Genomic DNA, 17040 nt, shown 5'->3' with positions numbered 1-17040 from the left:
GGTTGCCTGGGGTGTTGACAGTAGTCTAAGGGACTATTAATAGTATTTTAATTCAAAAGCAGAGACATTACTTTGCCGACTAAGGTCCGTCTAGTCAAGGCTATGGTTTTTCCAGTGGTCATGTATGGATGTGAGAGTTGGACTGTGAAGAAGGCTGAGCACCAAAGAATTGATGCTTTTGAACTGTGGTGTTGGGGAAGACTCTTGAGAGTCCCTTGGACTGCAAGGAGATCCAGCAAGTCCATTCTAAAGGAGATCAGCCCTGATTATTCACTGGAAGGACTGATGTTGAAGCTGAAATTCCAATACTTTGGCCACCTGATGTGAAGAATTGGACTCATTGGGAAAGACCCTGATGCTGGGAAAGATTGAAGGCGGGAGGAGAAGGGGACGACAGAGGATGAGATGGCTGGATGGCATCACCGACTTGATGGACATGAGTTTGAGTAAACTCCAGGAGTTGGTGATGGACAGGGAGGTCTGGCGTGCTGCAGTCCATGGGGTTGCAAAGAGTCAGACATGACTAAGTGACTGAACTGAACTGAATAGTATGGAGAGAAGAAGCAGAGGAGAGGCAGGTTCTGGGCTCCGCTTTGGACACAAGTGCCGATTCATCTCCCTCCCCCACCCCTTTCCCCTAATCTCTGCAGCCTCCCCACCCCTTGACCACCATCAGCACTGTCAGCACCAAGCAGAGCATTTGCTTTCATGCCTGGAAGGGGCACTGGCTGCTCCTGTCCACCCATCTTATGGGGAAAACAGAAGAAAGCAGAAGAGATTTAGGTCAACCCTTGGAATCATCTGCCCTTATGGGGTCCACAGCCTCTGGGTGCCTCCCTGCTTCCCGTCTCCCTGAGCCTGTCATTATGGTTTTAATGTACGTTTCTCTAATTACTAATGATGCCAATGGCATTTTTGGGTGCTTACGAGCCTCTCGTGGAGAAGGAAATGTCAACCCACTCCAGTGTTCTTGCCTGGAGAATCCCAGGGATGGCAGAGCCTGGTGGGCTGCCGTCTATGGGGTCGCACAGAGTCGGACACGACTGAAGCGACTTAGCAGCAGCAGCAGCAGCATGAGCCTCCCGGGGAGGTCATACCAGCTCCCTGAGGCCAGCTGAGCAGTGGATATCAGCCTCCCTCTCTTCTGACCATCTCTCAAGCTATTTGCTGGTCTTTGCTACCCCTCACTCCCGGGACACGGTCCCCACCTGCTCATCTCCTTTTGGCTGCCACTGTCTTTCAAGAACTTCTTTTCAAAAGTTCCCGCTTGCCACCGGCACAGCCCACTTTGGACCCCTTTGCTGGGCAAAGACTGGGCGGCCCCCAGAGGCTCCATCTCCAGCCTGGATGCAGCGACCTCTGCTCCCCGCCTCCTGCCTCTCTGGTAGTGCCGGGTAGCCTCTGCATCCAGGCTGGTGGGCCTCCCCCATCCCTGGTTCCCCAGCGCCTTGACCTCAGCTCCTCATTGGCCAGAGGACACAGCCGGGACTGGTCATTCCTAGAAACTGCCCCCCACGTCGTGGCCTCTGCCGGTCCCCACCCTGCTACAGCCTCGTCTCCTCCCCCCACCATCCCCTCGCTCCGCCCCCTGACTGTCTTCTGTTCTCCCAGCTGCTCACCTCTTCCTGGCTTCCGCCCACCTTCCCACCCAATGCTGACGCCAACGTGGGTCACCCACCTCCACCGACTGTGCCCTCAGTCTAATCACTCATCACATCAGTAAAACCCAGGGCTCCTGTCTTCCCTATGTGTTTCTGAATCTCTGCAATAAGTCCCCTCAGTGCAAAACTGAGCCCTCTCCCTACAGAGCCCAATACATACCTGTTGGGTTACCCCCTCACCCGGGGTGGGACCTCAGCCCACAATTCATCAGGCTCCCTGCCTTCCTTCTAGGGGTGAGGCACTCTGGGGCAGTCATTGATAACCCCCTTCTAGGGCCCAGCTCCCCATGAGCCTGCTCTAGAACCAGGGAGCTCTTCCTGTGCTGAGGTCTGCACCCCAGTGTCCAGATCCCATGAGGTGCCTCTGCTCTTGGGAGGCATCCTGCAGGGACTTCACCCTCTGGCCAACACCCTTCCCCAAACCTCCCTCTGCTGACCTTGGGTCGGCTCTATGTCCTCTCAAGCTACCTTGATCATCCCATTTGGGGAAGGACACCCAGGACAGTAGGGAGGATGGAAGGGATGAAGCTATTGTGAGTCCTGGTCTCTGGGGGACCTCAGTTATTGTGTAAAAACAAAAGGGACTCCTAGCAAGGGACCAGGGGCTTCCCAGGGGGCACCAGTGGTAAAGAATCTGCTGGCCAATGCAGGAGACCCAAGATACGCAGGTTCAATCCCTGGGTTGGGAAGATCCCCTGGTGTAGGAACTGGCAACCCACGTCAGTATTCTTGCTTAGAAAGTCCATGGATAGAAGAGCCTGGTGGGCTATATTCCATGGGGTCACAAAGAGTTGGAGCAAGAGAACCAAGTGAGCATATGAGCATACTGTAATAATAATAATAATAAGAAGAAGAACAACAGAACAGCAGCAGGAATCCTAGGGCCCTGGAATCAGAGAGAACTGGGTTGACTCCAGTCCTGAGTTTCAATCCTGGTTTTAACCACTTACTAGCAGTGGGATCATGTATAAGTCATTTCACCTCTATGAGCTTCTAATTCCCTATCTTTAAAGTGAGCAGCAGAGGATGAGATGGCTGGATGGCATCAGATTCAACTGACATGAACTTGGGCAAACTCCAGGAGAGGGTGAGGGACAGGGAGGTCTGGCATGCTGCAGTCCATGGGGTCGCAAGGAGTCGGACACGACTCAGAGACTGAACTCAACAGCAAAATGGGAAAACCAGTAGTACCTGTTCTGGTGCTTGAGTGGATGCTAAATGAAACAGGTCACTTAGAAGTCCCTGTAACAGAGTAAACATTCAACAAACATTAGCTCTCAGGACTATTGCTAAAATGTTACAAAATGGCCAAGTGAAAGTGAAAGTGTGAGTCGCTCAGTCGTGTCTGACTCTTTGTGACCCCATGGACTATACAGTCCATGGAATTCTCCAGGCCAGAATATTGGAGAGGATAGCCTTTCCCTTCTCCACGGGATCTTCCCAACCCAAGGATCAAACCCAGGTCTCCTGCATTGTAGGCAGATTCTTTACCTGAGCCACCAGGGAAGATTCCTTAACAAACTCCCTGTCCATCACAAGTCTCCCTAAAATGGAAAGGAATTTGAAACGACCTAAATATCCAAGCTTTAGGTAACTGCGCAAGTCAGGTGTATCAGAGGATGACATGGAAAACCCCTCCCTGTCTTTCCAGCCTGGCTCCATGACCAAGCTCTTTTGCTGGTCTGCCAGGAATGTTCCACACTCTCCACCCCCAGAATCCGCCAACCAGATCCTTCTGGTCTCAAACAACTGTTGGTTAAGCCAAGGTCACGTGTCACTGTGTCTGTAGAGACCCCCACTCCCCCACTGCCTCCTGCTCTGACTCCCCCGGGGCCTCATGCACACCTCCATCATCACACACGTCTCTGTATTCCTGATGGCTGGACTCGCACTGGGAAGCAAGACTGGGGCCAGGACCACTAGTGTGAATCATGGCAGACAACATCAGCGCAGCCACACTTGTGCCTTCACCTTGGAGGTCTTGGTGATTCGAGGAGGAGCGTCGGAGCTTGTGGTCCTCTCCGTGCGGTGACTGATGGAGCCCGAGGAGGAGAGAGGCGGGTGGTGAAGTGTCCTGGGCGTTTGCAGCCCTGTTCTAGGAAAAAAGGGATGTTCCCAGGGTATCTGGGTGGGAAGGGGTGGGTGACAATGCAGTTTCATTGAGGTGGGGTGTGCTTGCCTCCACCTGGAGAGCCTTCCAGGAGCCCCCCAGATGGCTGCTCTCCCTGCAGGACGCCAGGGTTGCTATCAAACTCCTGGGTTTCATTCCTATTTCAGTCTGCGTGAGGGGAAGCCATCAGAGGTTTGGAGCGGCAGGGGAACGAGATCTCGCTCTGGCCACTGCAGGGAGAATGGATTTGAGGGGAGGACAGTGCAACCCAGGAGATGAGGCTGGAGACAGTTGGTGGGGTGGGGAGCGTTCTGAAGGAGGAACTGCTGGGAGTCACTGACAGGCTGGGTGTGAACCCGGAGGAGGAGAGTCAGGGGCCACGCTAGGCTCTCGGTGGGGCAGCTGGGCAGGTTTGGGCCCGTGTGTTCTACTGCAGTAGGGTTAGGAAGGAGCAGACTGGGGTGAGGGTGGGATAAATTAAGCTAGAGAATCCCATTAGGTAACCCAGGGGAGGTAGGTATTCAAGTCTGGAGGGTAAGGAGTGGTCCAGGCTGGGGACGTAAATCATCGACATAAGTCACCAACGTGTTACAGGAATTTGAAGCCACAGGACTAAGAGGTGAGAAGTCAGGCCAGGACATCGCCCTGGGTGTCCCAACATTTCCAGGCTGGTGGAAGAGGAGAGCTAGACAGGAAGGCAGAGAAATAGCACCCCGTGGGGCAGGATGGAAGCAAAGTGAGGTGTCTGGAAAGCTTAGCCTTCACAAGTTTTAAGGATGGAGTGGTCATCCTTGTAAAAGTGCAAGAGGCTAAGTAGAGAGCAGAGAGAGAGCTGGTCTCTGCTGTCAGCAAAATATTACTCAAATACAGGGCACTGATGACCTTGATGAAGGCCATTTCAAAGGACCAGGTATTAATACAATGAAAACTGGACTGGAGTGGGATATAAGAAAGTGGAGTCAGCGGGTACAGACAAGTCTTCTGAGCCATTTTCTGGGAAATGGGAGCAGAGAAACTGGGCAGGAACTAGAGGGGTCACGGATCAAGAGCTGCTGCTAAGTCGCTTCAGTCGTGTCCGACTCTGTGCGACCCCACAGACGGCAGCCCACCAGGCTCCCCTGTCCCTGGGATTCTCCAGGCAAGAACATTGGAGTGGGTTGCCATTTTCTTCTCCAATGCATGAAAGTGAAGTCGCTCAGTCGTGTTCGACTCTTAGCGACCCCACGGACTGCAGCCCACCAGGCTCCTCCGTCCATGGGATTTTCCAGGCAAGCGTGCTGGGGTGGGGTGTCTTCACCTTCTCCAACAGATCAAGAGAGGCTTTTTCAAAAGTAAGTGCTAGGGCTTCCCCGGTGGCTCAGTGGTAGACAGTCCATCTGCCAATACAAGAGACACGGGTTCGATCCCTGGCCCGGGAAGAACCCACATGCCACGGAACAACTAGGTATGTGCGCCACAACTACTGTGCCTGAACTCTAGAGCCTGGGGGGCTGAATATGCTGAGCCCACACGCGGCAACTACTGCAGCCCACGCGCCCTAGAGACTGCGCTCTGCAAAAAGAGAAGCCGCCGCAGGGGGAAGCCTGAGCACCACGGCTAGAGAGTAGCCCCTGCTCGACACAACTAGAGAGAGCCCACATGGCAGCAAGGACCCAGCACTGCCAACACTAAATATTAAAGAGAAACACCCAAAGCCCAATCAGGACTTCCCTGGTGGCCCAGTGGTTAAAAAGGTGGGTGATATTAAGGCATGTGGTGCGCCTAAGACAACACAACCCTGTAGAGAGGAATTAAACGCTGATGCAGGAGAGAGAAAACGCAGTGGGGTTCTTGAGGAGGCAAGAAGCGAGTTTAATTCACAAGTGATAGATTGACCTTGACAGATGAGAATGAAAACATTTCTTCTTAACAGAGCCGAAGGCAGCTGCTATGAATGCAGACAGACTGGTTGCTTGGAATTAATGGGAGAAAGGTGGAAATAGTTTTCATCTAATTGCATCCATTGTCTGAATAGTTAAGATATTCAGCTACAGTAGGGGAGAGGGAGGGAGTGTTGAGAATTTGAAAAGAGCATAGAAGAGGTGAAGAAGCTGTCTCAGAAAGTGAGAAAGCAAGCATATACAAGACTCCTGCGTGTGTGTGTGTGTGTTTGTGTGTGTGTGTGCTGTGTGCTCTCTCACATCTGATGCTGTGACCCCATGGACTGTAGCCCACCAGGCTCTGTCTGTGGGATTTCCCAGGCAAGAATGGGTTGCCCTTTCCTCCTCCAGGGGATCTTCCCAACCCAGGGACTGAACCTGCCTCTCTTGTGTCTCCTGCTTTGGCAGGCGGATTCTTTACCACTACTGCCACCCTAGCTACATCCAATACTGACTTGAGATTTTGGTCACAGGTGAAGTTTGTCAAGACGGCTGGGTGATTGTCCCCAGCAATGTCCGGCTGCTTGGATGTGGGCATGGAATAAGAGAATACCTGCACTGTGATTTTGCCAGGTAGATTCCATTCAGGGAGAGAGGGCCGGATACGTAAGAGATTTGAAAGAGAGCTGTTGATTCGCTGGGTCAATGGATCCAAGCTGTGTGGGCAAGAGGAGAGAACACGGGGAGGGGAGGCAGGTGATGAAAAGCCATATGGTGCCTTGAAAGAAGGCATGGCAAGGTCAGCAGACAGCGGTGATGGTCCGATACTGTGTTTGAAATCAAGACCTCGAAGGCAGCAGCCTCACTGATGAGCACAAGATACACATCTCAGGTGTCTGCTTTCTGCACCACAGTGGACCCACGCGCTGGTCCATGAGCCCCTTGAGAACAGGGATCCCACCTCACTTTTCTTAAGGATGCTCAACCCTGAGCCTGAATCTGGTACGTCATGTGTGCGTGCTAAGTCACATCAGTCGTGTCTGACTCTTTGCGGCCCTATGGACTGTAGCCTGCCAGGCTGCTCTGTCCATGGGATTCTCCAGGTGAGAATACTGGAGTGAGTTGCCATGCCCTCCTCCGGGACCTTCCAGACACAGGGATCGAACCTACATCTCTTGTGTCTCCTACATTGGCAGGCAGGTTCTTTACCACCAGCACCATCTGGGAAGCTCCAAATCTAGTACATAGTAAGTATTTTAATTTATATTTGTTAAATGAAAGACAGGGAAATAAATACTACATGAGCAGCTGTGCAAAGTGCCCCTAACTCCTCAAGGTGGGAAATGAGCTCCTCTGAGTTTAGGGCCGAAGGAAGGACAGGACTTGGGCCAGGTGGCCGAACCACACGTGAAAAATTCCTGGTACCTCTGTACAAGTTCAGTGTTTTTCTACCAGCTTGGATTCCCCAGAGCCTGGTGCTGACCTGCAGGACCTTCTCCAGGTGCCCACCCTCTCTCTGAACCTTTTCAGCAAGGACTTTGTTTCCAGATTTGCACCCGGGGAAGGCTGGGGGCAAGGCTGTAGTGAGAAGGGAAAGGATGCTGAAGGGACTCTGGAGGTCAGACATGGAGAAGGGGAGAGTGGGGAAGGCCCTGTAGCCAGGTCATGTCTTCAACAGATTTTTCTTTTTATCTTGGGCTGTGCCATGTGGGATCTTTGCTCCCCCACCAGGAATCAAACCTGTGCCCCCTGCATTGGGAGCATGGAGTCTTAACCACTGGGTCACCAGGGAAGTCCCTCAACAGACATCCTTTGAGCCCCTACCGTGTTCCCATCTGTGCCAGGTACTGAGGACCCCTGGCTGATTAAGGAGGTTCATGGTTCAGAGAACTGTGCCCACTGCAGATACAACCGCCGAGGGACAGCATGATCATCGTGGTTTCAGCCCGTCAGGGTTAGTCTCTGCCCGCAAAGCCAAGAGTCCTTTGTGAACTGAGCCGAGATGTGCAGGCTGATGAGAAATTATTTTCTTGCAAACACCTTGTGCACAGCAAGAGGGAGGGGAAAGAGAAGGCAGCGAGAGCCGGGGCCCAGGAGAGGGAGCAGGGCTTGGGTCAGCTCCTCTTGCCATCAGCAGCAGTCTAGCATCTCTCCTTCCTGTCCTGTCTCCTCCAGCCCAGACGATGCAGGACCAGACGTGGTTTTGTCTCAAGTCTCAATCTGTTCACTCCCTCTAGTGGACATCTGTTGAGTCTGTTTACCCAGCATCCATCTCTCTAGCTCTTCATTAATCTCCCCTTTCTCACCTTTTCACCCCAAATACTCTCTCCTGAAAGATGAGCCCTAAGGTGGGTTCTGTGAGTGAAGAAAACAAGGGGGCACCCGGACTTGAACCAGGGACCTCTTGATCTGCAGTCAAATGCTCTACCACTGAGCTATACCCCCAGTCACAACTGTCTAGCTAATATTTCATGTCCAGAATCATATCATGCTAACACTGACAAATCAGTGGCAGAGTTAAATATCAACTGATTAAACAAACTCAGTGGGTAAAGAGTCAGCCTGCAATGAAGGAGATCACGGGAGACCCGGGTTCAATCCCTGGGTCAGGAAGATCCCCTGGAGGAGGAAATGGCAACCCACCCCAGGACTCTTGCCTGGAGAATCCTATGGACGGAGGGATTGGACAATCCCATGGACTGGTGGGCTACAGTCCATGGAGTTGCAAAGAGTTGGACAGGACTGAGGATGAACACGAAAACAAATCTTTAAGAAATTTAGATCAGAGAAGAAACTGACTTTCGGAAATTCAAAAGTTATCAGGACTCTCCGTTCAGCTTTTTTCTTTGCTTCCTTCTCAAATTAGCTTTAATCTCTCAAACAAACCTCTCCAGGCAGCTGAGACTCCCACATCAAACACCTCTAGGTGTATGTCACCACACTTGGGATGCCAGGGAGAAAAGTGTTTAATTCTGAAAAATCCTAGAGCCGGACCCTTATTGCCCTGGCTGGGGTTCTAGTGCAACCAAGGGGAGTTCAGTGATACCACTATTTCAGGAGTGATGTCATGTAAGAATGTATCCGCTCCCACTCAGAATCCATGTCTACAGTACAGGGAATGGGGGGTGACTCCCCTGAAAGAAGTCAAGGGGAGCCAGGACACAGCCCAGGGGGCCAACTCTGCAGCTCTGGGCTCACAGGTCAAGTCTACCGCGTGAAAGAGGAGAGCAGTCTATTGTTTCTGCTGCTGGAGTCAGCAGACGCCCTACACGGCCCAAATTAGTTGCTCTGTGGGCATGCAGGATCATCCTGGATCAGGGATTGAACCCGTGTCTCCTGCATTGGCAGACAGGTTCTTAACCACTGCACCACCAGGGAAGCCCTGTGCCAACTTCTAAGGCCCACCTTAAGAGCAGGGAATAATGACTGCTCTTTTTTCCTGCCGAAGGTAGGCACATTTTTTGTTGTTGTTGTTAAATAAATGAATGAATGGAGATCATTCCAGACCACCAATATCTAATGGCCCCCCAGATCTTGAAACACTATGCCAGATTGTGCCCCCAGGACTACAGGGTACAGCTCTTCCCTTTCTGTAGCTCATGGAAGAAACTTTGACACAGCCAGCCCAGCCACTTGCTCCTGGCTGCCACACTTTTTAAAAACGTTGTAGTTGACTTACAATGTGGAGTTAGTTTCAGGTGTATAACAATCTGATTCAGTTATACATATATAGACACGCATCTTTTCTTTTACAGATTCTTTCCCTTATGGGCTTCCCAGATGGCCTTAGTGGTAAAGAACCCACCTGCCAATGCAGGAGACATTATGAGACCTGGGTTTAATCCCTGGGTCGGGAAGATCCCCTGGAGGAGGGCATGGCAACCCACTCCAGTATTCTTGCCTGGAGAATCCCTTGGACAGGAACCCGGCACTACAGTCCATAGGATGGCAGAGTCAGACACGACTGACAGTTTATTACAAATTAATGGGTATAGTTCCCTGCACTATACAGTAGGTCCTTGTTGGTTATCTATTTTATATATAGGAGTGTGTATGTGTTAATCCTAAACTCCTTATTTACCCCTCCCCCACCCCTTTCCACTTTGGTAACAGTAAGCTTCTTTCCTGTGTCTGTGGGTCTATGTCTATTTTGTAAATAAGTTCATTTGCATCTTTTTAGATTCCTGTGTAAGCAATATCATATGATATTATAATATTTGTCTTTGTCTGGGTTACTTCAGTTAGTATGATAATTGCTAGGTCCATCCCTGTTGCCACGAATGGCATTGTTTCATTCTTTTCATATATATATATATATATACACACAGCACTCACCTGTCAATGGACATTTAGGTTGCTTCCATGTCTTGCCTATTGTAAACAGTGCTGCAATGAACATTGGTGTGTTTTTTGAATTATAATTTTCTCAGGATAAGTGCTCAGGGTTGAGATTACAGGATCATATGACAATTTCATTTTTAGCTTTTTAAGGAACCTCCATACCATTTTTCCATAGTGACTGAACCAGTTTATACCCCTACCAACAGTATAGGAGGACTCCGTTTTCTCCACGCCCTCTCCAACATTTATTGTTTGTAGACTTTTTTGATGGTCATTCTGGTCTCAGTGTGGTGATACCTCACTGTTGTTTTGCTCTGCATTTCTCTAATAATTATTGATGTTGAGCATTTGGAGAAAGGGCTATTTAGGTCATCTGCCCATGTTTTGATTGAGTTATTTTCTTTCTTTTTTTTTTTGATGCTGAGTTGCATGAGCTGTTTGTATATGTTGGAAATTAATCCTTCATTGGTCACATCATTTGTAACTATTTTTTCCTTTTCTGTAGGTTGTGTTTTCGTTTTGTTTATCGTTTCTTTGCTGTGAAAAAAGCTTTTTAAGTTTAATTAGGTCCCATTTGTTTATTTTTTGTTTTTATTTCTATTACTCTGGAAGACAGATCCAGAAGATATGCTGCAATTTATGTCAAAGAGTGTTCCGCCTATGCTTTCCTCTGGGAGTTTTATAGTGTCTGGTCTTACATTTAGGTGCTTAACCCATTTTGAGTTTATTTAATATGGTGTTAGAGAATGTTCTAGTTTCATTCTTTTAGATATAGCTGTCCAATTTTCCCAGCACCACTTATTAAAGAGACTGTCTTTTCTCCATTGTATTTTCTTTCCTCCTCTGTCAAAAATTAATTGACCATAGGTTCGTGGGTTTATTTCTGGGCTTCCTACCCTGCTCCTTTGACCTAGATGTCTGTTTCTGTGCTAGTAGTATACTGTTTTAATTACTGTAGCTTTATAGGATAGTCTGAAGTCAGGAGGTCTGATTCTTCCAGTTTCTTTTTCTTTCTCAAGATAGCTTTGGCTATTCAGGGTCTTTTGCATTTCCATACAAATTTTAAACTATTTTGTTCTAGCTCTGTGAAAAATGCCATTTGCAATTTGATAAGGATTGCATTGAATCTGTAGATTGCCTTGGATAGTACAGGCATTTTAAGAATTTGATTGTTCCAATCTAAGAACATGCTATGTCTTTCTATCTGTTTGTGTTGTCTTCAATTTCCTTTATCAGTGTCCTAAAGTTTTCAGAATATAGGTCCTCTGTCTTCTTAGGTCGGTATATCCCTAGGTATTTTATTCTTTTTGATGTGAAGGTAAATAGGATTGTTTCCTTAATTTCTCTTTTTGATCTTTGCTAGTGTATAGATATCATCAGATTTCTGTGTGTTAATTTTATATCCTGCAACTTTACTGAATTCATTGAGTTCTAGTCATTTACTGTTACTGGCTGCCACACTTAGATCAGGACTCTAACAACCAAGTTCCTACCACGCAGCCAAATCCAGGAGCTCCAAGGGTGCAGCTGATCAAAAGGTGCCAACAGGAAAAGGTCCCTAAGACATATTCCTCAGTGAAGTCAGCAAGCTGCAGAATGATACACAGAGTATGGTATGTGTGCTTTTTAAACCCTGTGTTTTTCTGCACTACCTGCCTGTATGAATATGCATGAGAAAGAAGCCTGAAAGGCTACACACCAGAAGGAAAATAGTAGGGGCCTGGGGGAGAGGGTGGGGGATGGAGGGTGGCAGGCACAGAGAGCCCTTCAGCTTCATCTGCACACATTTTCTTGGTGAGAATGTACTCTTGTGAAAACACATTTGCAGAATCAAAAAAAAAAAAAACCAACCAAACACTTTCAAAGGTTAGAGGCTGGTTAGTGTCTGCTCAGAGGGTTCTCCAGCCTTGGTTCTCCAATGTGGACCTGCCTCTGAATTCCCCAAGGAACATGCTAGAACTTTGTAACCCAGATCTCCTGAGGGAGAATGCAGTCTGCACCTTGCCTAGAGTCCCAGCAGGAGAAGCCGGCCCCTGGAAACATGAGTAAATAAAGCAATCTGCTCACGTACTGTCAGCCCAAGATTTGAGCCAGAGGGTGTGGAAGCAACTCCCACAAGCAGGGCCTGTTCTGGGGGTCAGGTGGCGGAGGGGCAGGCAGGAAGCAGAGCTATCTCCTGATGAATCTGGAAAAGCTTTCAGAGAGGGTGGAATGCAAGAAAGTAATTGCTGAAACCCCAGGGACCTCCTAGATCCCACGGTGGACCCCAGGTGCCCCTTGGACCTCATGCCTCCACCTCCTAGTGCTCACTTGAGCCCCCACTCAGGAGCAAACCCCCAGGCTCCACAGCTCAGCAGAGCTGAGCCGGGGCTGGGGGGCTTCTGCTCCCAGGGCACCTCAACCAGGCCTTGCCTGCTTGGCATCTCCATGGGAACCACCAAACAGCCCAGTTCTTCCACAACTACTGTAGGAACCCAGCCCTGGTGGCTATGGCTGACCGCAGTGCCGGGCCCAGCTGACTCCACGCCCTGCTGTGGAGGAAGTGACACCCCAGTTCCTGCAGTAACAGCACTCACAGAAAGGTCAGAAACCACAGGGGCCACCCTGCCCCAGCAGGAGCCTGAAAATGCTACTTTTACCACCAGATTTATATGCGACCTACTCAATACCCTGGCTGAGTACACCACCTTCTTTCCAGGTCTGAGCTCATGGTGATTTAATTTACCTATTCAAAGGACCAGCTTAAAGGCAAACTTTTCTCCCCAAAGAAAATGTCAGAGTCTAGAAAGCAATGGACAGGTGTCTTGGCATGATTCTTTATGTCCTGAGAGAACAGGGCTCCAGGAGTCCTGTCCCCTGCTTCAGTCAAGGTGGTCCCACTTTGCCTTGAGTCATTTGAATAAAAGATTCCTCTTTTTTAAAAAAGCCTTGAAAACTGCATTGGGCCTTGGATCCAATGCTATTATTTGAAAGATGGAGAAAACGGAGCTCCTTTTGGTTCGTCCTTCATTTAATAAGCACTCATTGTTTGTTACTTACATATGTCAGGCACTGTGTTAAGTGCTGGGGACATTCCAGGAAGACTCAGCGCCTTCTCACAAGGAGCCTGAAGCCGAGGAGAAGACGGAAGAAAGCAGAAACTGGAGCTCAGAGTGAGGACTTGGGAGCAGGTGTGGAGAGATGTGGGGGCAGACACAGGTCAGAGAAGGTCTCAGAGGCAGGCCACTCTCCAGCCCACGATCGCCTTGCCATCAGGACTCTGCTGCATGACACCCTTCTCGACCTCAGGACAGGGTGTCTGGTCTGCCCTCCTCCACGCTCCCAGGACCATCTCAGGCCACGGTGACATTTGTGTGGTAAGTGGCACGCCGCTCCCTGGATCTGCCTTAACAATCGGCCATGTGACTGCAAGCGGCTTATCCCACCCTCTTCTGTCTCTGTTTTTCCAGAAACGCGGACCCCTGATGCCAGGCTGCCCTCTGCAGGCAAAGGTGAGAGCCAGGCCCGCCCTCATCCTGAGACGCAGGCTCCAGGGCCTCCCCACACCATCTCCGCAAGGGTGGGCAGCAAGAGTTGGTGGTGGCACCCTCTATGAGGGAGGAAAGGGAGGAGGTGGGGTCAGCTCTGCAGGCCCGTTTGGTCGGTCACCACACCCTTGTCCCTTTTCGCGTTCTCCCACAGCACAACTGCTCCATCTTGGAGTCTGGTCTCTGCCCAGTGTAAGGTGTAGCCTGGAGGAGGCAGGTTCCGCCTTCACAGGTTAGGGAACAACAGCTGATCTCACAAGTCTGGCCTCCAGGCATGGATCTAAACCACTTTGAAGTTATGTCTACCAGGAGGTGACTCCTCTACCTTCAGAAACAGAAAAATTGTTACCGAAACACAAGCTGATGTGTCCGACTCAGTGAAGCCAAACAATACCAAGATGTTGGAGTTTGGAACAGAGAAAGGTTTTATTGTCCCACAAGGAGACAAGTGGTTCATGCCTTAAAAAGCCCCCACTCCACGAAAGCCCTCAGCAAAGCCCTTTTCTAGGAAAGGGGAGGGAGTAGCTGGGTGAGTTGTTACAAACATCTTGGGGTCAGATCCTTTGTGCTCCGAGGTCAGGTCACACTCAGGTCAACATATATCTGTAAATCTCTAACAAATGTTATCCTCTATTCTGACAAGAAAGGGCTCGGTCCCCAGACGCAGCTTTCACCCTTTCAGGTCCGAGGGCCTGGTTAACAGGCTGGTCTCAGCTGGCTCCCTCAGGGCCAGGTCCCCAGACCATGCCCAGCCATCATTGCTGAGGGAGACTGTGTCCACGGCTCAGCTGGCCCTCAGGTCGCCCAGATGGCAGGGGCATCCTACAAAGACAGCTGCCGCCTTTAGATCACAGAGGTGGGGAAGGGGGTGAGGTTCAGCGCTGCCTCAAGGCCTGGGTCCTGTCAGTGGCCTTGATGAAGGCTCTGGAGCCCTGCTGGACACAGCCCCCAGCCTGTTCCCGGGGTGCCCCCCGCTCACCTGCTTACCTCACTCTTTGCCTGACCACCACTACTCTACCAACAGTTGGCTGAACGGCCCCGCCCACTAACCGTCAGTGGTTCATTTGCTGTTGGTTGCTTGTGGGAGGGGCCCACTGCAGCAGTGGGTGAGCAGGACTCCCCACCAATCGCTGAGCAGGACCACTAATGGGCCCTTCCCCTATAACCGTTGCTTGGCAACAGGACACAGATTAAGGGAACACATAGTAATGGCTGTGCTCTGTTACAAAAATCTTGATAGCCCTTGTCACACTGGCCAGGGATGGGCTCAGTCAAACTGTAACAGAGCAGGATGAGCACGGCCCTTGGCAGTCAGCCATTGCTGGGCCTCATTACTCTGCACCCTGTTACTAGGCAACAGGTCTTGCTCAGCCATTGCGTGGTGCCTCAGTGGGCCCCGCCCACAAGCATCCACCAGTCAGTGAGCCACACCATTAGTTGTCCTGCTCAGCTATTGGTTACCTGCCCACTGGTAACAGTCGGTGAGGGACCACTGGGGAAGTGATTCAGTCAAGGGTCAGCGGTGTGGTGGTCATCAGGTGGAGAGTGAGCTAAGAGGGAGATTCAGGCCTTCTTCTGGAGGCTTTTCAGCTTACCTATCCTTGTTGGGCCAGCAGGTGAGCAGAAGGGCTCAGGGAACAGACTGGGCACTGTCCTGAAGGGCTCCAGAGCCCTTACTAAGGCCATCAGCCTCGTTCAGGCCTTGAGGCAGCGGGAACCTCTCCCCTGTGTGACCTAATAGCAGTGACCATCTGTCTGGTCATAGTCTGTGAGACCTGGTCTCCCTCTTTGGTCCGCCTGAGGAGACTGGGGGCCAGTTGGGTTGAAAGCCTGGCTCCCTCAGGGATGACAGCTGGGCAGGGTGTGGAACCTGCTCCTTCGACTGAGATCTGCCTTCTCTTAGGCAGGACTGGGACCTGGGAGGGTGAAAATTGTACCTTGGGGCTTTGCCCTTTCTTGTCAGGACAGAGAATAGCATTCATCGGTAGAGATTTATAGGAACATCGTTCCCCGACCATGACCAGACCTCAAGAACAAAAGATCTGACGCTGAGTCTGCAACTAGCCACACCCACCCCTCACCTTTCGCTTTTAGAGAGACTTGCTGAAAGCTTTCAGTAACTTTGGGGTTCTTAGGGCAGGAGCTACCCATCTCCTTGTACAAATCCGTAATAAGCCTTTCTCTGTTCCAAACTCTAATGTTTGGTATTGATGGGCCTCACTGTGTGTCCAGCACACAGGCTTGCAAGTTCGGTAAAAAAAACCAGAGGTTGAGACACTAGCCCCAAATCCTCTATGACACAGACCCCCTCTTGCAGCAATAGGAGGGACACCCTGGTGACTTGCATAAAAGAGTGAGCAGGCACCCAAATGCATCCTGATAGGAATCAGAGTTGAGACCTAGAAGAGCTTTCCGGGACCCTCACACAGCTAGAGGCAAAATTGCTGACAGAAGGAAGCCAAGAACCTGGACTGGAGTGGGAATCACCTCCCCAGACAACATCACTGACCTTAGCTTAGGAAGGGGATGCTAATGGAGTCATGATCTCCCTGAGCTCATCAGTTAAAGGAAAAGTGAAAGTGTCAGTTATGTCGGACTCTTCACAACCCCACGGACTGCAGCCCACTAGGGTCCTCTGTCCGTGGGATTCTCTAGGCTAGAATACTGGAGTGGGTTGCCATTTCCTTCTCCAGGGGATCTCCCAGACCTAGGGGTCAAACCTGGGTTTCCCCGCATGGCAGGCAGATTCTTTACCGCCTGAGCCACAGGTAAGCCCTCAGAGGGGTGACAGCTAAAAGACAGATCCTCAGGAAGGGGCCCCTGGAGCATCTCTGGAGTGAGGACAGTCAGTTCATCCGCCCCACATCCCGATCCCGAGCAGGATCCTAGAATGTCAAAGCTGGCGGAAACCTCGGAAATGTGGTTGTCTGCAGGTGAGCAAACGGGCCGAGAAAGAAGGGATTTTTATCCTGTGAGCTCAGACACCCTTCAGCCTCAAGTGCTGTTTACGTCCCCTTTCCTCTACCCAGGCTATGGCTCAGTTGGTAAACAATCTGCCCGCAATGCAGGGGACCCAGGTTCGATCTCTGTCCCCTGCAGAAGGAAATGGCAACCCACTCCAGTATTCTTGCCTAGAGAATCCCATGGACGGAGGACCCTAGTGGGCTACAGTCCATGGAGGTCCTAAAGAGTCAGACACGACTGAGCGACTGACACTACCCAGGCTGAACCTCTCCAATTCCAGGGCAGGGTGTGGGCAGGGTATCCTCTGTGAGGGCCGCCCTCACGGGAGCTGGGCCACCTAGACCATGGGCCCAACACCGTGAGGCCAGGCCAAGGAGTCGCCGCCTCCACTGCGGACGCCTCACGCAGGCCAGCTCTTGGGCTCCCCGATTGGCAGTCTGCTCGAGGCACGTGGGAACACAAGAACTCCAGGAAGGACAGCAAGTAAACCAACTGAGCGCGGCGAAGGGTGCCCGAGGTCTGCAAGCAGGGTCCCGGCCCCCCGACCCCCCAACCAGGGCCAGAGGCAGCTCCCCATT

General features: G+C 50.9%; 1 non-coding gene across 1 annotated transcript; it reads right to left on the bottom strand.

The window, feature by feature from the left end:
- Positions 1–8003: 8003 nt before the first annotated feature.
- TRNAC-GCA (transfer RNA cysteine (anticodon GCA)) lies at positions 8004–8075 on the bottom strand. The gene has a single exon. It is a non-coding gene; the product is annotated as a tRNA-Cys (tRNA).
- Positions 8076–17040: the final 8965 nt, after the last annotated feature.

Source organism: Ovis aries, chromosome 4, assembly GCF_016772045.2.
Source record: "Ovis aries strain OAR_USU_Benz2616 breed Rambouillet chromosome 4, ARS-UI_Ramb_v3.0, whole genome shotgun sequence".
Lineage (NCBI taxonomy): Eukaryota > Metazoa > Chordata > Mammalia > Artiodactyla > Bovidae > Ovis > Ovis aries.
The sequence above is the reverse complement of the archived record's forward strand: the minus strand, read 5'-3'. Positions and strand labels throughout refer to the sequence as shown.